This window comes from Cavia porcellus, unplaced genomic scaffold (assembly GCF_034190915.1).
Source record: "Cavia porcellus strain 051 isolate PalLab524CR breed Dunkin Hartley unplaced genomic scaffold, mCavPor4.1 scaffold_20, whole genome shotgun sequence".
Lineage (NCBI taxonomy): Eukaryota > Metazoa > Chordata > Mammalia > Rodentia > Caviidae > Cavia > Cavia porcellus.
The window spans coordinates 3,785,687-3,808,846 of record NW_026947503.1 but is presented as its reverse complement, the minus strand read 5'-3'; the positions used below and the strand labels follow the sequence as shown (position 1 = coordinate 3,808,846).

At 40.9% G+C, this 23,160-nt stretch overlaps 1 pseudogene; it reads right to left on the bottom strand.

Annotated features, from left to right (window-relative positions):
- Window positions 1–19,149: 19,149 nt before the first annotated feature.
- On the bottom strand, window positions 19,150–20,313 carry LOC100727462 (splicing factor 3B subunit 4-like; annotated as a pseudogene).
- Between the last annotated feature and the right edge of the window lie 2,847 nt (window positions 20,314–23,160).

Genomic DNA, 23,160 nt, shown 5'->3' with positions numbered 1-23,160 from the left:
CAGAAAAGTGCAAGATCCTTCAAAAAAAGGGGAGCTAGGGATCAGTTCTTATGGAGTTGAACTGGGGTGGGTGCTTGGGTGACTGCGGAGACTTGGGATTGGAAAGGACTTGGGGCACATGCAAAAACAGAGTGGAGATTTTTTTTCTGGAACTAGAAGAACATTATAAAAGATAGTTAAGCTGCAGGCTGGCAGAATCTGTCATTCCTATCTTTTTAATCTATGGGCGAACAGGGGAGGTGGCTGTATAAGATTGCTTCCTGCTCATGAGAGGTATCATGGTGGGGGATGTTGTAGTGGTACTGAGATGGGTTAACCAGGAAAAGGAGCTCTCTGATAGTGAAGGCCAATATCTTAGATTAAAGAAATTTTGAAAAAAGTTTAAAAACACGGGGAGCTATAACTAAAAATATGACTAGTAGTACTGATTTAGGGGAATGAAACTCTCAGATTACTAGATGTCCAGTATGAGTTTTTGTTCCTCAAAATCAAAGAATGAATTTTACGAACAATGGAGATTAAGAACAGAATATATTTATTGAGAGAAAGAAAGCTTCTATCTGAGACAAAAGGGGTCCTGAGTGGGTTGCTGAAGACTCTTTCTTTTCTGGAAACTTTTATAGGGTAAAGTACAAGGTGAGATGTGTCAAAAATGGGGAAAACATGGGGATTTGCAAGACAAATAGGCATAAGGTGGGACAGCATTATAGTCAATAAGATTAATTACTCATGTAAAATTGACCAAATCAGGGACAAGCGGGGGAAACATGTCATGTAGCAAGTGGGCATTTTTATAGAGGAATGACTTTCTGTAGGGGGTTGGGATGTGCTCCTGGCTTCCTTGGCAGCCGGTACTTATTCAGAATATCAATGCTTGGGGTGCAGTTGCATTCATTTTGTCTTTTGTCTTGATATCTGGCCCACAGCAGGAGGTGTCTGTTTCCTCCAAGGTCACAAAACATCTGGTCCTCTGTGCCAGCTCCTTTGAGGGCCTAACCCTGTCTGATGACTATAATATTTCTATCTATCAGATGCCTAAACAGTATGAGAGGTCCTATCCATCAGAGAAAACCAGATGGAAAAATGTCAGCGATATTAATGTTGCCGGAGAACGTCTCCATGTTTGATCAAGGAGAAAAGAAATGGAGAGCTGTGAGGTGGTGAGTCTAGGCATGTAGGCAAGAGCAACAATGCCAGCAAGAGTATTAGGAGTGGAGCCCTAATGGAAGTCCAGCGAAATATGAGGAAGCCTTTTTTTTCATAAGGAGAGACCTGCTCCATCATAAAAGGCATATCTCCATGTTTGGTCTAAAGAGTACTGGTGAAAGGAGATGTTTCTGATGATTAGGTCTAAAGTCATTTTTTGGTCAGTTGTTAATTGTGTATCATGTTGGTGTGGAGGGGTAAAGCTGACAGTCTGGGAATAAAGAGCGACAAGTGTATTGATGGTCCTGTAGCTAACTGTCATAACAGTTTTGTTGTCAGTTTTGGAGATGAGGAGGTGAAGGTGAGGGCACTGTGGGAACTTGTATGAAGAGCAGGGGAAGGCTTGGTTTGAGTGGGAGCTATTTGTTGTGCTTTGTAATACTGGAGAGTTTTGGTTTGAATTGAGATTTTAGGATGGGATGTATGAGGGAGAGAGGAATAGTGAGGTTGAAAATTGGGGTGGAGGCTGTCAGTAAAGGAGGATGAGTAGGAACAGTGAAAAAGGGAGTAACATTGAGAGCTTTATTTGAGGCCCTGTAAGGTGTTTGAGTCTAAAATTGTAGTGAGGAACAGGAAAGTCTTGGTGTTATAGGGAGAGATTGTCCAAAGTATGAGAGAGAAGATGAGAAGCAGCAGTAAAAAATGACCAGCAAAGAAAGGGGCTTATAGAACACTAGGCCTATGAATGGAGGAGGTGGAGGTGAAAAGGTCTTATAACAGGTGTATGTGTAAAACCTAAGTTTTTACCTGGAGTATGTCCATGAAGTTGGTGGGTTGGGAAAGTAGCCGATAAGTGTCCTTGAGGAGAGACTTTGGCTCCAAGACAGTTGTGAGTGCCTTGATGAGTAGTATTTTTTGGAGAGGGAAGAGTAGGGACTGGAGTGAGAAGATTGTACAATGCTTGAATGCCTACATGAAAGCAGTTCTGTATGTTAGTGATGATGTCTAAGGCTTGTTGATCTGGGAGAAGGAGCTTTGACTTTTGGAAAATTTGACTGAGCGTTTTGTATATAAATGAGTTTGTGAATTAATTTGAATTGTTTAAGTGAATACTGAGGTGAGGGCAAAATGTTTAGGATGGAGGAGAAGGTAAGATATGACTACTGTGTAGCTAGTTTGGTCTCTGTATCTGCAAAGGTATTAACCTGAGAGAGTCTGATGATGTTAAGTGCCCCTTATAGTAAATGACTACTATCTGTTTTGGAAATTGTATTGCTTCTATCAGTTTCAGAATGAGAGGTGCATTAGTGATGGGGGTCCCTTTTGTGTTAATTAGATCTCTTTTTTTGCCAAATTATATTTTGAGTCATGAAGATGTATTGGGTGGCAGTGGGCTTGCCTTTATTACCTTAGAGCTGTTGACTATGGCCTATCTTGCCCTCTTTTGAGTGTTTGTGTTGGTTGTGTGGTCATTTCTGAACCATGTATCAGAAGCTGTAGGGAGGTGAATATTGTTAATGTGAGGGAAGAGTGTGGGAGTCATCCTTAGGACCTCAATATAATTGTATCCAGAAGTCTCATCAGAGGTGGGAAGTAAGGTGGCTGGGGTGATGGAGCTTCTGGTAGAGATGGTGATTGTAGGATTTTGCATGAGTATTATGTAAGCTTGTAGGTAAGAAGGAGTCATTAAGGCAAGAAGTGTTCTGTGTGAAATAATGTCTTTAAGACAATGAGTGGACTGTGATTAACTGTCTTAAAGAGAACTCTTTGCCTTCATGTCTTAGTTTGGCTGTTGAGACAATGTTCAAAGGCAAGGAGGCCAGTCATACATTGTGTTGTTTAATTGTTTTGATAGGTAGAATATTGCTTGGAAAAAAGATCTGTGTAGTATTATGATCTTGAAGAGTTTATAGAATGAAAGATTGGACTAATTTAGGGAGACTGAGGGCTGGGGCCACTAAAAGTGCTTTTTTAGTTTTGAAAGTAAAGCGTATCAGGGTTGAGATTCTAAAAGACCTTTAGACACTTATAAAGAGATTGGGCTAGTGTAGCAACTTTAGGAATCCAGAGACAAAAGGTGTTTGCTAAACTTAGAAAAGATACAATTTGTTTTGTAGTTAGCTCCTGGAGATTATGGAGATAGGGCATGCTCATTACCATGTTTTTTTGTTTGTTTGTTTGTTTTCTGTTGTACTTGAAACATGATCCTGGGGAAGCTCAGGTGGCATTGTTTTGTTTTGGTTTAAGTTTCCTAGAAGCCTCAAATGCCACCACCAAAAGCTGGCATTTAATTTTAGTCTTTTGAAGATTATTTTGGTTTTTATTGTTTGTCCCTATTATTGAAGACACAAAAGGCCAGATTGGTGAGGGTTTGAGGGTCAGATTTGTTTGGTGTCTTTAGTCAATCTTGGTTTGGGTTGATTTTTATAGTTGAATTTTTTGTTGAGAGGAAATGGTGGATATAAGGATGATATAAAGATCTTTGCAATTTGTTATTAAAAACTATAAAGTAGAGCTCTCTTATGTAGTCGTGGGGTCTGTTGAGAAAGTGTTTAGTCTATGATAGATTTGGGACATGTCAGAGAGAGAGTAAAAGTCACATGATCACGAATCAGGACATCAGTGTTTTTAACCTCACGAAGGGGGAGGGGAGGTTGTGGTGAGGGCGATGAGGACAAGGGCTGGGGTGGGGGTAGGTGTGAGACTGTGGTGAGTGGGAGCAGAGCAAGATGGCTGCTGGTGGGAAGAATGGGGCTTGGTGTGTTGTGTTGAGGGGGAAAATGGTGACAGTGGAGAGAGAAGGAGCAGGATGGGGAGGAGGTAGTGAGACAAGGAGAAAACAGCAATGGAGGAATAGCAGGAGAGGTGGAAGGTGGAGGAGAAAAGAGCAGTGGAGGAGAACAGGAGAGCTTGGTGGGTGTGGTGAAAGGGGGCTTGGCAGTGTGCAGCAGGCCAGAATGTTTGGGCTGCTCCACATGCCTGAATGAAGAAGGGATGTGCCTGAGGATCACAAAGGCCTGCAGATAAGGAATCTCTGACCATTTACTGATTCAATAGCAAAAATTGTCATGAAGGGTAGTGGCCATTATCAAGCTTGTAATGAGACCAAGCTTACAAGTTATGGCAGTAAAAAACTAATTTTTTTTTTTTTCAGATCCACCTTTGCTTGCCAGCTGCCACCACTGGAAGGCTTGCTTCCTGTGAGCAGCCAGCATGAGCAAGAACATGTAGCCAGGTAATCATCATGCAGCCACAGGCCACCATTGGAGACTCTTGATTCCTGTGGGCAGTCATCACCCACCGGTGGAATCAGACAAACACACGTCTGTGTGCTTGCTAGCATTATGGGAGTCCTTGTGTAGACACATTCTGAGAGAAGAAGCAGCCCCACCACCAGGCACCCCTGGCCATTGGGGAAGCCCCATTTAGTTGCATGGGACTTTCAAAGCCTGCTCCATGCCCTGCTACCTCCCTGGGAATTTGGAGTCAGAGAAAGCCAGATGCCTGTCCTGTTCCTCTACACTACAGAGAGGCAGCCAATGTGAGAAGTGCCTGAGTTCCTATAACCAGCTTGTTGGGAGGAACCCAGGAGAATATCAAGACAATGAGCAAAAGCCAGTCTTGGACCTCCAGTCCACACAGAGCAAACCTGGGAGATACAGTCATGGTAGAAAATGGAAGTTATACACCTGAAATATTTGAGAAGATAGCAACCGAGGTAAAGAAACAATTTCATGAGACTGTAAAACTAATCAGATAAAAAATGATGTCTCAGGTAAAAGAAGAAATCACAAACATATTGAAAGAATAGCTGAGCATATCTGAAGAAGGAGCTGTTGCATGTGAGCTGAAGCCTGCCACAGAGATCCCTACGTAGTGGCACAGTCATAGGATACTTCCTGAAACCTGGTAGGCTCCCAGCCAGAATTATCAAGCACTGCAGGACTTCTGGGTCATCACCCCGGTCCTGGCTGGGCCCTGCCCACCAACTTCCAGGGAGCAGGGAGCCTTGAAGTCATACTACAGAGCTGCTGTGATAAAATCAGCATGGCACTGGAATAAAAACAGACCTAAAGATGATGGAATAGGTTAGAAGATGCAACCACAACTACAGACACACTCAGCCACCTTATCTTTGACAAAGGGGCCAAACACATTCACTGGAAGAAAGAGACTCTTAAACAAGTAGTGCTGGAAAAACTGGCTCTCCATATGCCCAAAACTAAAACAACACCCATGCCTATTATCATGCACTAAACTAAAGTCAAAATGAATCAAAGATCTAAATATTAAAGCAGAAACACTAAATATGCTGGAAGACAAAGCAGGTATAAATCTTGAAGACATAAGGATTGGCAGAGAATTCATGAACAGAAATCAAACTGCACTGGAAATACTTCCCAGAATCAACAACTGGGATCTAATTGTATTAAAAAGTTTTTGTATGTCAAAAGAAATCTCCAACAGAGTGAAAAGAAATCCACGAATTGGGAAAAGATCTTAGTCAACTGTCCGTCAGACAAAGGACTTCTATCTAGAACATATAAAGTATTTAAAGAATCAGGCCTTCAAAATTCAAGGACACAATTAAAAAATGGGCATCTGAGAGGAATACACACTTCTCAGATGAAGAAATACAAATGGCAAATATATACATGAAAAAATGTTCCATATCATTGGTCATTAGAGAAGTACAAATTAAAACCACACTAAGGTTTCATCTCACTCCCAAAAGAATAGCCAGGATCAAGAAAACCACCACCACCAAATGCTGGAGAATTTGTGGGGAAAAGGAAACACTTCTACACTGTTGGTGGGAGTGTAGACTGCTGCAGACACTGTGGAGGTTAATATGGATGTTCCTCAAAAAGCTGGGATTGGAGGTTCTGTTTGACCCAGATATTCTACTTCTGGGCATATTCCCAGAAGAACTGAAAACATCATATCATAGTGATATATGTGCATCCATGTTTATAGCAGCACAATTTGTAGGAGCTAAATCTTGGAAACAACCCAAATGCCCATCAAGTGAGGAGTGGTTAAAAAAGATACGGTATTTTTATACAATGGAATACTATTCAGCTATAAAGAAAAATCACATTGAGGCTTTTATAAGTAAATGGTTGTGACTTGAGACCATACTCATAAGTGAAATAAATCAAACTCACATGTGTAAATACCATGTTGTCTCCCTGGTATAAGAAACTGAAAGAGTAAATAAGAGATAGAATCTTCAGGAAATATTGTGAAAAAGTAAGAAACTGCACAAAGAGGAACAATAACTTGCACAGGGAAAAAGAGAAAAGAAGGAAGAGAAATGAAATAAGATAAAAATTCATATATATACACTTAAGATTACTAATATGGTTGTACTACTAATTTTAGTAGTTCTTGGAACAAAACAGATAACATCTGTAGGATTAGATGAATTTTGCATGACTATATCTGGTAATTCAAATAAGAATTATGATGATGACTATGCATACTAACAAACATTGTTATGCTCCTACCACCTTTTTTTATTTAAAGAGAAAGAAACAAAAAAAAATGGAGAAAAAAGGGTAGAAATAATATTACAGAAAAATAAATAGTAAGAAATCACCAGTTGATAAGTTACACATTGTCATCCTAGAGATGTTCAGGTTACAAAATTAAAGTATGTAAAGTGACATTCAAATAGTGACACTGCCAACAGTTCTGCTCAATGATCTAACAAAAACTCAGTAATATGGTTATCAGTCCTACACACTTGTTTTTTTAATCTTAAACAGGGTAAGATTAAACACATCAAAACAGAACAAAACAGTTCACAAAGAAACAATTTAAAGAAATACGGATTTCAAAGCAAGTCCACTGGAGATCTTCACTGTCTACCTTATTGTCTGCAGTCTTCTTCCAAATTGTTGTCCCCATCTTCATACACACTGAATACATACTGCACATTATAGAACTAATTAAGTCATGACAGGATGATGAAGGCTTTTTAGGTCTTCAAGATCTGATATTGGGGAAGACAACAGTGACTACCATAATGTCCCCACCCCTACGTATGCTAAAATTGAACCCGAGACCAGACCAACATCACTTTGGACAGTGAACAATAGTATTGCTAGATTTTATATCATAATGCTGCAGAATTAGCATTGGGTTTCTTAGTGTCTCTCCTTCTTCAGAGTATTTGTTCATTACATCTTGCATTATATAATCTGTTCCTGTAAATAGTTTAAAAAATTCTTCCCATGTGTGAATTTCTACATGTATATCTATCCTCTCTGTATTATAGGGAAAAGCAAATAATAACAAGACACCAAAACAAATTCCTAGAAAAACATGCAATGAAAAAGACACATGAGACCATATTATTAGGTGATCTACTATAGTTACTATACTTTCTCTTGTTATTTTCAATAGACTTGTCCACATCATCAGGCTTAATATAGTTAAGCATAGTATTACATAGCTATTTTTATGAAAACACAACTTTGAAAACATTGTAGGACTTGAGAGCTGTTAGTAATCAAAACCGGTATGAATATCTTTTACATCTTGTCATCTTCAGAGTAGTTGCCTCTACTTTTAGACTTGATGCTATCAAGCATACCAAATTTGAACAAAATAAGCCAAGGCAAAACCATGGTCTAACAAATCAGATTCAAATAAGATCAGTCATAGTAAGACAATGTAAGTAATACAGGGTTTCAGTTTAAGTTAATAGGAGATTAAGGATAGTTACCATGATATAATCTGCTTGTTTTGGGTTAGATTTCTTTGCTCTCAAATCTGATATGAGTGGACAGACCAGAATAAAATAAATTCAAACTAAACAGAGTGATAAGACTACTGTGAATTTTAAATCCTGGTACACTAACTATTAACAATGACCTCTGCCTTTTTTAAAAATTTTAGTGTGTCAAGGTTATCTATATTAAAGATTGTAGCTTACCGTCTCTGCCTCATGTCCTGCTATTCCACTTTACTGCTATAATTTGTCCACCTTACTCCCTCATTCCACTGTCTGCCCCATTCATTGAGGCCTCTCTGGCACTGTTTCTGGAATCCTGGTATCACTTCCTCTCTCTCTCTGGAATGTCCTTCAGCACTTTCTGGAGGGTTGGGTTGGTGGCCATGAACTCCCACAGTTCCTCCTTGTCTTGAAAGCATCTTATTTCTCCATTAATTTTGAGAGAGAGTTTTGCTGGATATATCAGTCTTGGTTGCAAATTATTTTCTTTCAGGGCTTGGATAATTTCTCCCCAGGCCCTTCTCAATTTGAGACTTTGTGTTGATAAGTCTGTTGTTATCTTGATAATTTTCCCATTTTAGGTAATCTGCTTCTTTTGCCTGGCTGCTTTTAGTATTCTGTTCTTTTGGTGGGTTTCTGGAATCTTGATTATTACAAGTCTAGGTGTAGATCTGTTTTGGTTGTAGGTGGCTGGAATTCTGTATGCCTCATTTATCTGGATATCAATTCTTTTTCCTATGCTTGGGAAGTTTTCCTTTAATATATCTGTGAATATTCTTTGCAGTTCATTTTTGGTTACTCCTGATTCCTTGCTCACATGCTTAAAAGTTATGAATCCTTTTGTCATCTTCTAGCCTTTGAATTGTTTCTTTCTGGTTCCTTGTTATTTTTAAGAGGTCTTTTCTTTCACAATCATATATCATAAATCTCTCTTCAAGTTTCAAAAGGCTAACTTTAGTTTCTGTCAAGGCATTCTGCCAGTTTTCAATGGAGTTTTTAGTTTCCTGGTAATCTCTTTGGATCTGTTTCATGTATTCTAGGTTATGTTTAAATTCTTCATCAGAGGTTTCTCTTTCTTTCCTGATTTTCTCCATTCTTCCATCTGTGTTCTCTTAGGAGGGGCTTATCATTTCTTTAATTAATCTCTTTATATCTTGCCTCACTTGGATCAGAAGTACAGTTTTAAATTCATCTATGAGGTCATGGAGGTATTTCTTTATATTGGCTGATGCTGTGTCTAGTATTGGATGGTTACTGTGCTGGTTCTCTTCTGTATTTACTTCTCCTGGGCTTATTTCCCAGGTTCAGCAGCTGGAGATTTTTTTTTTTATTTCTATCTCTTGTCATGTTTCTGGTTTCTTTCAGACTAGTGTGTCCTGGGGGTCTCTAGCCCTCTCTGTCCTGGTTAGGGTCTTTCTGAAGCATGCTGACTGTTGTTTTTGGTGCTGTCTCTAATTTGCTGTTATCTGAGCTAGGCAGGGATGCAGAGACAGTGCAGGCTAGCCTCCAGCCTCTGTGTCAGTCAATCCGCAAGTTATGCCATATCTTGTGGATGTCACAGAGTCGCAACAATTTTGTATCTGCTTGTTGGATCCCAACCAGAGGCGTGGTTCAGCCCCAACAGACCCTTTCAGTTCTCTCTGTGCCAGGAGTGGCTAACTGATGTCACCATGGTGCAGGGCTCTGCCCAAATCCAAGCTGTCCTCTACCAGACCTCTCTGCACCAGGGGTGACTATCTGATGTCACCATGGTGCTGGGCTCTGCCCAACTCCAAGATGTCCTCCACCAGTCCTCTCTGAGTCACTGATTCAGTCATGGTGCCGGACTCTGCCCAATTCCAAAATGTCCTCCAGCCAGCAATAGCAGCCACGGGACCCAGTCCCTAGTACTTACAGGGACTCAGTGCAGATCTTCCTCTTGGGTCCACTGCACACTGTGCTGTGTGTCTTCACTGCATTCCCAGCACAGTGTGGATCAGTCAGAAAACTGCACAGTGTCCAGCTTCGGAGCCCCAGAACTTCCTGCAGCCCCCTCCGGCACAGCCAGGTGGCTTTGGCTGCTTCACAGGGCCTGAGGTCTCAATTTTCAGCAGCCAATATCTCGGATCCACTGCTCACTGTGCCACATCCTCCCATTAAGGGTCCATTATTCGCAGACTCCCATTATCTGCAGCTGCAGTCTCAGCATGACCTTAGATTCTCTAGGCGTGCCTAGTACAGTGTAGAACAGGGCTCAGTGAGCACATTGGACTTCAGGTCTCTACCCATGCTTTTCCTTCCTCTTCCTAGTTTTATTTTTCCCTTTGGATAATAAGATTTATAATTCCCTTTGGTTAATCGCCTTGGTTAATAAGAATCATTATTCCCTCGTCTGGCCCTCTCCACATTGTCATATTCTAGCATCTGATCTGATTTCTCTGCAGAGTCTGCAGCCAGCTCCCTAGAAAGCCACCATTTTCAAGCTCCCTACCACTTACAATGCCTACAATGTTGCTATTTTGGGCTATTAGATATAGTTATTTATTTATTGTTTTTCCCTCTAATACAGAAAGGATAGATGTACATGTCTATGCTTATATATGCCCAGAACTTCACCTAGAGGTTACCAGAACTGATTTTAGTATATATGATAATATGAACAAATACACTGAAGAAAATGAGACACAATGGTAACCACTGATGATTTCCTATCATTTTTATCCAAAGGCCAATAATGCTTTTATTCTTGGCTTTGTCTGCTTTCAATTATTTGATTCCAATATGTATGAAGATATAGACAGCCATTTTGAAGAAAACAGGAGACATTATGGTAGCCATTAAGGCTCTCATTCTTGTGTTTTGATTGCTTTTATACTATTTTATGTGTATTAACATTGTGTGTGAAGGTATGGACAACTATTTTGAAGAAAATAAGAAACATTATGGTAGTCACTGTTTATTTCCTGCTGTCTTTTTCTGAAATCTTGTGTTATGTGCATTGTTTTATTCTGTTCTACTTTGTTCTCTTTTGTTTTGGTTTGGTTTGTGCTGTTTTATTCTCTTTAAAATAAAAAATACAAAAATAAAGAAGACAGATAAACAGACGACCACAGATAAATAATGGAAACTTTGAATAAATAATATAGGAGTTACAATGCATGAAATATATTCAAAGAAATATCCAGGAAACTAAAAAGTCACTTGAAAGTTAGAAAAAACCACATGAAAGAGACTGAAGATAGACTTTCAGATCTTGAAGGTAGGATTGCATCTAGTGATCATGAAAGGAAAGATCTCAAAAATCAACGAGCCAGGAAATAACAATTCAATGGCTGCACAATGATTCAAGGAAAATAATTTAGGAGGGATAGGTATAACTGAAGAAGCAGAGATTAACACAATTGAAATAAAAAGACTATATACAGAAGTAATAGCAGAAGACTTCCCAATCATGGGCAAAGTATCTGGCATGTAGATAAGTGAGGCATCTATACTTAACTCCAACTAGCCATAACCAAAGTAAATCCACACCCAAACATATAGTAACCAAGATCTCAGAAATTCAGCATAAGAACAGAATATTAAATGCTATTAGAGAAAAGAAAGAGATCACCTATAAAGGAAAACCAGTCAGAATCATGACAGACTTGTCAACAGAAACCATAAACTCAAGAAGAGTTTGGAGTGAAATGTTTTAAAGCCTGAAAGAAAACAATTTCCAACTCAGATTGATGTACACTGAAAAGCAGTTTTTCAAAATTGATAGACAAATATGATACTTCCATGATAAATAACAATTAAAGGAATTCATGACCACCAAACCAACACTATAGAGATTGCTGAAGGATATTCTAGAGAGAGATAAAGATAACCATGGTTCTAGGAATAGCAGAAGAGGAGGATCGCCAAACAGGACAGGAAAACGAATGAAGAGGAAAAGTGGAGGGTTAACAGCAGGAGGACAGCATGGCAGAGACAGACCAATGTATGTTGGTTATAACCATTAATGTATGTGGCTTCAGTTCAGCAATAAAAAAGACATATGGAGAATGGATCAAGAAACAAGATCCATCAGTACAATGTGTATAAGAAACACATTAACTCAAATGAAAATTCATAGACTGCAAATCAAGGAAAGAAGACATTTTTTCCACATGACAAGAGACCAGAAAAAAGCAACCCATCAACCACAGAATGTATAAAAAGGATATGGTCTTTTCAAATAATGGAAAGCTACCTAGCTATAAAGTAGGATAATTTTGAGGCTGTTGTAGGTAAATGATGCAAGAGGAGATCATGTTCATACGTGAAGTGGTTTGAACTCATACAGGTGAGCCCTAGCAAAACAAACAAATAAATGAAAAACAAAAACAGATGGAGTTAGAGGGATCCAAAAAGCATAATAGATATTATGATAGGGGAGGAAACATTTAGGAGAGGAAGGTTGTAGCTACCCTTACTTTCTTATTGTCTTGTTTTGAACTCTTGTATCATTTTATAATTTTGTTAGTTTTGGTTTTGTTCTGTCTAGCTTTGTTAGATTTTATTATGTCTGATGGTATGGGCAGCCATTTTGCAGACAGTGGGATGCATTATGGTAACCATTGTTGGTTTCCTTGTTTTGAAGTCCTCTAATGTTTTCATCATTTGGTTTAATTGGTTTTATTCTGTTTTGTTTGATTTTATTATGTGTGATGGTATGAACAGATGTTTTGAAAAAAACAAAAGATTATGGTAGCCATTGTTGATTTCCTATCATTGTTTTGAAGTCCTATTATGCTTTTATTCTTTTTTCTGATTGGTTTTATTGTGTTGTGTTTTATTTGTTTTTATTATATGTGATAGCATGGATACCTATTTTGGAAGAAAATGAGACGTAGTAACTGTTGTTAATTTCCTATTAACTTGTTTTAAAGTCCTGTAATGCTTTCATTTTTGGGGGTTCATTAGCTTTAAGCTGTTTTCTACTATTTGATTTTATTATGTGTGAAGGTATAAACAGCTATTTTGAAGAAAGGAAGAGACATTGTGGTAGCTGTTGTTGATTCCCTACTGTGTTTTATTGTGTGTGAAGATATGGACTATTTTGAAGAAAACAACATACATGATAGCCACTGTTGATTTCCTGTTGTCTTGATGTGAAGTCTTATGTTGTTTGCATTGTTTTTTTCTGATTTGCTTTGTTCTGTTATTATCTGTAAAAAAAAATAATTATTTGGGCTACAAGGTGACTTTGAGCCTGAGAACAAATGTGTGCCTGGAGCTAGGAGGTTATGGAGCGGGTAGTGGTCTCAATAGACACCTGAGTGGAGTGTCTTTTTGTAGGTGGGAAGAAATGTTATTCATAGTGATCAAATTAGAGGTGAGCCAAAAGCTATGGCTAAATAGCTTTGGTCACATTTCAAAAGAAGTTATCCCTCACTTTGAGAGTGTGACAGAGAGAAAATTCCAATGCCTGTTCTTGTCAGCCATCACTGAGAGCATGTGTGGGGGGTCTCCCAAAGGACAGGAGGGTAATAGCCCTGCCCAAGGAGCATGAGGGTATTTTCCTCTGTCTAAAGGATGCCCTGGAGGTCTCCTGACATGTTTCTGAGATGGAGAGACTGCGAAACTGAGAAACTGAGACATGAAACCCTGAAGCGAGAGGTGACTCACCTGTGAGGAATGAGGTGGATTGGTGTTGGATGTAGGCTAGCAATGGCTGTGGCAGAGATGAAAGAAAAAACAGAAAGGTGGCTTGTTGGTTGGGGGGGGGATCGCAAACCGGGGGAGGCCCAGAGCTGCACACCCCAATCAATCTGAGTCCTCATGGCACCAAAATGTTAGGTTTTCTTTGGTGTGGGGGAGGGGGGGAAGTGGAGAAGGGAGAGACAGATAGACAGACAGAGAGAGAGAGAGAGAGAGAGAGAGAGAGAGAGAGAGACCTTTATTGTAGGAACAGGAGGGCTACAGAGTGCAAGATCCAGGAGTTGGGTTAGGAGCGGGGTGCTTGGGTGATTGTGGAGTCGGGATTGGAGAGGGCTCAGTGAGCATGCAAATGGAGGGGAACCAGAACAATGCAGAAGTTACTTTTGGAGAGATAAATTTTTTTTAAGGGCTGGTGCCAAGTTTGGCAGATGTCATGTTAGAGATAGCTAAGCCCCAGGCTGGCAGAATCTGTCACCCAGAGTGCTGGGATTACCACATCTGACTTGGAATTTTTCCTAACAGCATCTGTTTCATAGGGAAGAGGTACAACTGTGGCTGACATTAACTACTAACAGCAGTGGCTGACTGATACTTGCTGCGTCTGAGAGCCTTGTAAGAGGCTTAAGAAGTGGTTGTTTCTTTCAGAGCCAATAGCTTTAAAATGAAAATAATGATATTTTTTAGCCAATAGAACACTTTAATTGAAATCAATAGAGAAATTACAGACTGCATAGATTTAGTATAATTAATTTCCTTTGTTGGTCTCCACTATAATGTAAACTGCAGAGGTTTTAACTGAGTGAGGCCCTTTAGCAATCAAGAGTATAATCACTTAGCCATAGCACTTGGAAAAACACACAAGGCCTAGGCAGTTGTCACGGTTTCAAAGAGACCAACTGTCACAAGAAGAGATGGTGCTAAAGAATTAATTCATTGCTCAGAGACAGTAACCTATTAAAAACAGCACAAATGAAAAATGAGAGAATCGCTCCCCTCCCTGGTAAGTGGCTGTGGTGTGGCAGACTGTAGCCCTTCCAGGGGGAGACCCACCAGTGTCTCCTGAGATCTCTACCATGTTGGAACTTAGGATGCTGGGAAACCAAGCAAGCAGCTCCCCTCCCTGGTAAGCTGTGGTGGTGGGTGGTGTGGCCGGCTGGCTGCGGCCCTTCCAGGAGGAGAACCACCAGTGTCTCCTGAAATCCACTCCATGTTGGAACTTACGAAGCTGGGAAACCAAGCAACTAGCCTGCCTCCTGCTAAGCAATAGTGAACCTACTGGTGCACAGCCTAGAGTCAAACATCCCACTTCCCCTATCCCCTTCTCCTGTCTCCCCATTAGCAAATGGGAACCAGAAATCTGAGTATCTCTTGGGAGGTTGACCATAGCAAATAAGGGGGACTTCCTTCTACCATCTCTTTGAAGGCAAACATTTTTATTACTGTTATGCTCTATTCTGATTAATGGTACTTCTTTATTCAGTTTTCTGTTCTGATAAGTTCTATAATGTTCTATATTTCATCTCATTTTAATATACATGATTGAAAGAACAACTATTATAAAGATAACAAAATATACTGTGATACCTATTACTGTTATCCCGGTAACCTGCTGTGAAGTTCTATACCAATTTCACTTCTTAGTTGGCTGTATTGTGTCTTGTTCTGTTGTATTTTACCACTTTCAAAATAAAATTTAAAAAAATTATATATATATATATATATATATATATATATATGTATGTATAAAATAAACAAGCCAAAAAAAGGAAAAAAAAAGAATTTCATCTAAAGTCCTTGCCATAGGCTTTTGCAAAGTGGGCTTACAGCAAACATCACGCACTTAATAGCAGGAGGGTTCCACATAAAGCACCCATTTTGCAGACTCCTGCTAAGAACATGTACAGACCTTGAGAGAGTTACAACATGCTTTTCTGTTTAGATGAAAATGGCCATAAACTTGTATATCTCTTACCATAACCCACATCCATATGCAGGTCTTAAGGATTCCCAAACACATGCAAGGCTAGGTTTGTCAGACATACTTTCTCTCTCTCTCTCTCTCTCTCTCTCTCTCTCTCTCTCTCTCTCTCTTTTATTGGTGTGCATTTATAGTATGTAATGCTGACATTTGTCATTAGTAATTGGTGCTTGCAAGAGACATTTATTAACTTCCTCCTCACCCTCTCTGACTCTCTTGGAATATATATACATACATATATATATTACATATATATGTATATATATATGGAATATATATACATATATATGGAATATATATACATATATGTATATATATACACATAATTTGTGTATGTTTGTACTACATGTACATGTATCTCACCAATACATGTATATATGCTTGTACTACAAGAGAATCACATTCTTCATAGGGACTCAGTCCATGTACCTAGCACTACACAAACCCTCCCCTTTTTCAAAATCTCATTTCTCTCCCCCCCAACTCTCTCTGTCTTCTGTTTCCCTTTCTATACAGCATAGATATATCACATTTTTTCCTATTGTCTATCTTTTATTTTGCACTTTATCTATATATTGGGTGTCTCATATAAGAGAAACCACAAGATATTTAAGCTCGTATGCCTGACTTACTTCACTTAACATCAGGGTCTTAAGGTGCATCCATTTTCCTATGAACGCCATTTCTTTGTCATGATCAGTGCCTCCCTCATTCAACAGGTCCCCTCCCCCTCTCTGTAACTACAAGAAAACTAGTTTCATCATAACACGAGGAGGTCCTTTGCCATTTTCACTGCTGACATGGATCCCAACAGTGATAAAAAGGTGATGGGTAAGCTGCTTGTGCATCAGGATAGCACAAGGCAGGGATCTGCCCAGCCCCGTGAGCTCCATTAATCCTGACTCTCCATGCACAGTTTTTTATGTTCTGTGTCACAAAGTGGGACGTTCCCATGAAGTACTGTTCTGTGATCTGTTGGGAGCCGCGGCCGAGCCTGGTCGCCTTACTTGGCGGACGTGAGGCCTGTAGAAAAGAGCAAAGCCCGAGCTAGATTACCCCTCCCATCGAGTGAGCCAAGTTGGCGCCTGCTTCCTGCCCCCTGATTGCCCTGGCGACGTAAACAACCCGCTCTGTAAGATAGTCTGCCTAGCAACAACTGATGTTAGCCAATCAGCCCGCATCGCACGCTTTGAACTGATTGGCCACTGTTACCCTATAAAAGTAAATGCCTCTCCCGCCACGAGAGAGAAGCACGGAAAAGGAGAGATAGAGAAAGTCCACCGGCGAGAAAGGGCTGGTGGCAGAGCAGAGGCCTCGCGGGGCCCACGCGGAGACAAATAAAGACAAGGTTGCACACCGTCAGAATCTGTCGTGTGTTTTTCCTGCCGGCCGGGAGCGACACCGACAGTGATCAGCATCATATTGGCTGGTGTCTCAAGGAAGGGACTTGTCAAGGACATGACTCTGCTGCAGGAGTGATACCATGGGTACCAGGTTGCAGATTCCCCTGGGAAGAGCCAGGGCACTGCCTCTTCCAGGCACAGACAACTGGAAGTATCTGTCACTAGTCACAAAATTTGAAATCTAGAGTAAAAGTGTGAATTTTGAAAAACTTGTATCTGTCTCTGTGAGCTGGACAGATTTGAAATATTTAGTGTTATCTGATACGATATTAGGGAACATGTATTGTTCATACCATGATGAAATCAATATTTGGGAAATCTGAATTTTTCAGGGAAATGAAATTTCTATATGACAGCTACTTAAGGTTATGAATTGTACATGCAAAAAAGAGAAAATTAAAGGTAAGAAGGCCAAATAAATGTGAATATAGCTGAGTATGAAGAGTTTATTAATATGACTTCAGGTTTCATGTTGCAAGTAATCATTAAGAAACTGTCACTTGTTCAGTTTTGGTGTAGTATCAAAGGCAAATATCAACACTAAACTATCCCCTACTTTTTCAACTACTTATCTGTGAGGCTGAATTTTCTTCATGCATTTCAACCACAATAACATATCATAAAGAATTAAAGCAGAAGTGTAGTGACTAGCTACAGCTCCAGATGTTCACAGGGGAAAGGATGGGGAGAAGATGAGAAAATAAAGAGAGAACAAAAGCTGGGGTCACATGGAGACCAGACTCTCCTGACAGGAGGAAAGGAACTGCTCAACCACTGTAGCAGGTTCATATATACACTCAGAAGGTGATACCGATTTCAGTCCCACTGCCTAGCAACTTGTTGGCCTGGTTGGCCTGACCCCTTGCCTTCTCGGAGCTGGAACAGCTTGTTTATGTTGCTTTTATCACCAATTGTTTTACTTTTAAATATATAATTCCCATAAAATAGATATCACTGATATGTAATACAATAGAATTGTAACTTATGCTTTCAATTATATTAATAGAAATATTTTACTAGGTTCTTGTCTTTAGTTACTTTATGCTTGTCACTGAGACAAAATACCTGAAGCGCAAAGCTGGGAAAGGAAAGGTTTATTTCTTACAGTTTTTGGAAGTTTCAGTCCACACTTAGTTGGCTCCAAGACAGGTGGGCATGGCTGGACTGCAGTTCATGGTGGCTGCAAACAGCAAGCAGGAACCAGCAAAGAGCAAGACACACCTTCTTCCTGCCATTACATCACATCCTGGCTCTGCCCCTATATGGGTGTGGCACTGACACCATCAATCCAAGCACTAGACAATGAACCAATCACAAATGCACAATGCAAACTCATGAGGCCTGGGGGCCACAGGCATAAACCATGACAGTTCTGTTTGAGTTTCTAACAGATTGTTTTATATTCCAGTAAATACAGAGTGATAAAAGAAATCTCATAGAATAAGAGGACCCTACTCCACCCTATTCTAATCTGACTGGTATCCTTATAAGAAGAAAAGATTTGCTGGGGATATGGCTCAGTGGCACAGCACCTTCCTGGCAAGTATGAGTTCATGAGATTGATCCCCAGCGCACACACACACACACACACACACACACACACACACACACACAGAGAGAGAGAGAGAGAGAGAGAGAGAGAGAGAGAGAGAAAGAAAGAAAGAAAGAAGAAAAGATTTGAGTACACAAAGAAACACTAGATGTGTGTGCACAGATGAAAAGTCACATGAAGATACAGGGTGAAGACAACCTACAAGCCCAGATGTGAGGTCCTAAGAGATACCAGATCTACCAGGACCTTGATTTTGGACATCTCGCCTCCAGAACTCTGAGAACTAAGTATCTGTTCTTGGTTTTTTGTTTTTAAACAAAGAGTACAGTTTTATCTGCTCTGTGCACTTGCAAAACACTTAGGATCAATATAAAAAAGTAAACAAACAAACCAACAAAAAACCCCGTGAAGAAATGTACATTACAAATGTACATTACAGGCGTGGGAACCTGAGAGGGATTTGTGTGCCAGCCACAAGAAGCCATAGCAACTCTGACTGGTCTGCGGAATTGAAGAAAAGATACTAGGGGATCAGAAGAAGAGGAAAGAAAATGAGAATCTACTGAGGGAGAAGGCCCCAAAGCGGGCTGCAAGGAGGAACCAGCGGACAGGAATAGGTCTGAGCAGAATCAGGGGCCCTGCTGGAGCCATAGGGAGGTGGTCATGGAGGCCCACGGTACCCACGAGGGGGCATCATTAGAGGAGACACACACATATCTAGTGGTAGCATGGGACTCATGGGAGATCCAAATGGAGCCATGGGGGTGGCATGTCCTTGGAGAGACAGTCCAGGGTGAGGCATCCCTGGTAGCAGCTGGGGTGGTGGCCATCCCCAGACCTAGAGGTCCAGCACTGGAATGTCCTAAGCCATGGGCATCATGTTGGTCTGGCTGCATCTGAGAGACCCTTGGATGGGGCATCTCAGCTGGTGCAAAAGTGCGATGATGTGAATGTCCAAGACCAAGGATATCTGGTCCCTGAGGTTCCTGCTGACAGGGTAACATGTCCTCCAGCCCCAGGACACATAGGTGGTGGTGGCATGGCCAGTGGTATTCCAGATGGGAGAGCTCAGGGAGGTGGCACTGGTGGTGGGAAGGAGCCAGGAGGCAGCATGCCTGGTGGAGGAAGCCCAGATCCCAATGATGATGCCACAGGATTGGGGGCAGTGGGTGGGGGGTGTGCTCTGGTGAACAGCTGATGAGGGTGGTCAGCCTGAGAGATCAGGTTTTGTGCTGCTGGAAGTTGTTCAGTGGCTGAGCCATGGTACTCAAACTTAGAGTCCTTCTTTAAGGCATTATCCATAGTGATACTGTGATTATAGAGATAGGGCCCATTCATGGTCTAAATGGCTGCATCTGAAGCATCAAATGAAGCAAAATGAACAAATGTATAACCTTTGGAGTTGCCTGTGTCAGCATCCCTCATAATTTTGGGTATTTCTCAAATGACCCCAAAGATACCGAAAGTATCCTAAAGCAATTTCTCATCAATTTCTGGGTCCAGATTACCAATGAAAACGTTGACCCTTATATCTAGGCTTTTGGTGTGAGCTGATACTTTGTTCACTGTTATTGGCTTCCTATAGATTTTGATCATGTTCATAATCTTAATGGCATAGACAGCATCTTCTTCACTTAAGAATTCAACAAAGCCTTAGCCTTGCAGCTGGCCAGTGACTCTGTCCTTTGGCATATAGGAATTGACTACTGGCCTAGCCTGGGGAAAGAGTTTCCACAGCAGTAGCTCACTAACCCTCTCGCCAAGGTACAAACTCCCCTCACACAGTAACATTCTGATTTCATTCAGATACCGGCCCCACAGCCATGGCAAAACTCCTGATATCTCCAAGTGGCAGCTCCACTTCCTGACCTCAGTTACTACTTCATCCAACTGTCTTTTTAAGACCCCCCAGCCCACAGTGCTTTCTAAATGGTAGAATTAACAGATTAACACACACCCAAGATATGAATGAATGGAAAGTATGTTACCGCATTGTATAGGTGATTTGACAAACATGATAAAGGTGCTAATGTCCCCAAAATTAATTCATAAACTTAATACAATGTTTAAAAATTGTGGGGCTGGAGGTTTAGCTCAGCAGCATAAGCACCTGCCTTGCAAGCAGGCAGTAGTGAGTTCGATCCCTGGTACCGATAAAAAGGAAAAAGACAAAAAAAAAAAAAAAAAGTGCTTGTACCCTTTTTAGGGAGAACTAGACAAACTGAATCCAGAATTCATTTGGAAAAATACACAAGAAAGAATACCTAGACAATTTTTGAAGGAAACAAAGGTAACAAAGATAATAAAATAGATGAAAAAACTATTATATATATATATATATATATATACATATATAACAGGACCCAGACAAATTCATGGAAAAGAGTAGAAAGCCTGACATTAGACATAATCACAGCCTTATAAATAAATATTTAAAAAGAAAACAATAAAATGCGTTAAAATAACTGGAAAAATATTATTGAATCTCTACAGAAATTTAAAATTTTTATTTATAAAAAGATTTATCATCAGACTGAGAAGAGGGTAGCATAAAATCCAGTCTCTCCAGGACTTGAATTTACTATACCTTGGGGGAGACGGGGAGGGGGTGAGAAAGACAGACAGACAGACACACACACACACACACACACACACACACACACACACATGCAGAAGAGATAAGGGAATAAAACCAATTCAGAAAGCAATAAAGGAATTGAGGAGTTCAGGAATTAAGAAAAAGCAGACAGAAAACTAAAAGTCACAGAGAAACTGAAGATAATGCGGGGGAGAAAAAAGGAACCAGGTTAGAACAGCAACCCCAGCTCCCAGGGAGGGATGCCCGTCTCTACAAATACAAGGTCAGTCAAGAGAGAGTCAGCAGCTCCAGGAAAACAGACAGGACTGGCCATACTAGGCATAAGAAAAGCACACAGTGATTATAAACCGTGAATACAGAGGGGCTTTACAATGCAACTGCTGACTCCTTCCACACAGTGGGCTACAGCTGGAGAAGACGGTCGCTGCAGCACCTGACATATCTGAAAGGGACTAATGAGGAGCCGTTTTGGGAGATGGGGTTAATTGTTTAAGAGGTGAGCGAGGAATCAGAAGCCGCACAACAATTCTACTTCTGGGTTTCTGGGTCACCTTACCACAGTGCCTGGTTAGAAGCTGGCCACAAGAACAGCTGTGGAGAACAAAGGCTGGACATATACCCCAGGGGATGTTTAAGCAGTAGGAATCACAGCTTCGCACCCTCTGTGGTAACATGTGGTCAGGTCAGTCACATGTGATTTTTAGGGAGGTCCATGTCTGAATGCACTGGCTGTAAATCTAGTGGACTGCTTGACCTCCCGCCCAAAGCTTATGTTCAGTAAAGAATTCAGTGATCTGTGTGCTTTTCCTGTCTGCCAATGTGAGCAGGGACATACCTCAGCTTGGTTGGTTGCCGCAGTCTGGGCAGAAGGGATCTCAAGCAAGACATGGTACCTCACAAGCCCCCAGACCATAGAGCTGTCTTTCAAAATTGATGGAGAAATAAAATCTTTCTTAAAAAAGAGCACCTCAATGCCTAAGTTTTATTGGTCTTGTTCTCTACTGTTTTGTCCAACTTTATAATATTTAATGAGATAGACAATTCTTTTTAAGGAAACAGGAGACAATGTTGATAACCATTGTTGATAACCTTGTACTCTGTTCTACATCATGTGCTATGTCTATACTTGGTTTTGACTGACAGCTTTGTTTTGCCATATTTGACTTTATTCTCTCCCCTCCCAAAAAGTAATAAGAACTAAGGAGTAATAAAATCCAAAATGTGTAAATTTTGTTGTAAAAAAGAGAGGGGGAAAAAAAGAGCTCTAACGGATATAACAGCAAGTGTGTTTAGGGGTGTTAAATAGCTGACTATATTAATGTTTTTGGATCATTGAACACAGCTGTTTGCAGTCTCTCTGTTTGAATGTCCACTTTGTATTCTTTGATACTGTGATTTGAGCAACTATTTCTAAGATGATAATATGTAATCTATTAACAGGTGATTTCTTACTGTTTTTTTTTTTTGTAGTTCTGTATTACGTGTACCCTTACACCGCTTTGTTTTGTTTTGTGTTTTTCTCTTTTTCCTCTTAAATAAAATTAAAAAAAAAAAAAAAGAGCACCTCAGGAAATTCATGAAGACTTCTCGAGCAGAGTAGTGAGCAGCAGAGAAAGAGCCTCTCTGAGATTTGGTGTCCAACCACTGAGGGACAGCGATGTGAGGAAGACAAAAAGGCGGGAAGGGGTGTCTGGGACCCGGGAAGGATGCGAGGTGAGAACTGAAGAGGCCGGGGAGGCCGGGGGTGCTTCCCCCTAGGCCTGGCCTCGCCGCGTGGGAGAGGGAGCTTGCAGCTGCAGACACACGTGCCTGCTGGCAACCTCAGACAGAGGCCTCCGCGGAGAAGCGCGCGGTGGAGCAGGGCAGTGCATGCAGGAGGCTGCGTGCCCGGGAGTCCTGCCATCCGACCTCTCGCAGTACAGGGAAAATGGGCGGTGCCGTCGGGGAGATGCCAGCTGAGCTGGGACTCAAGAGTGGCTACTGGTTCAGCCTCGCTCAACCTGGCCAAGTTCAGCCTGCAGCGGCCTTGGGAGCTGCACTGGGCGAGGCGGTCTGGTTCTAGCCCTGCGGCCT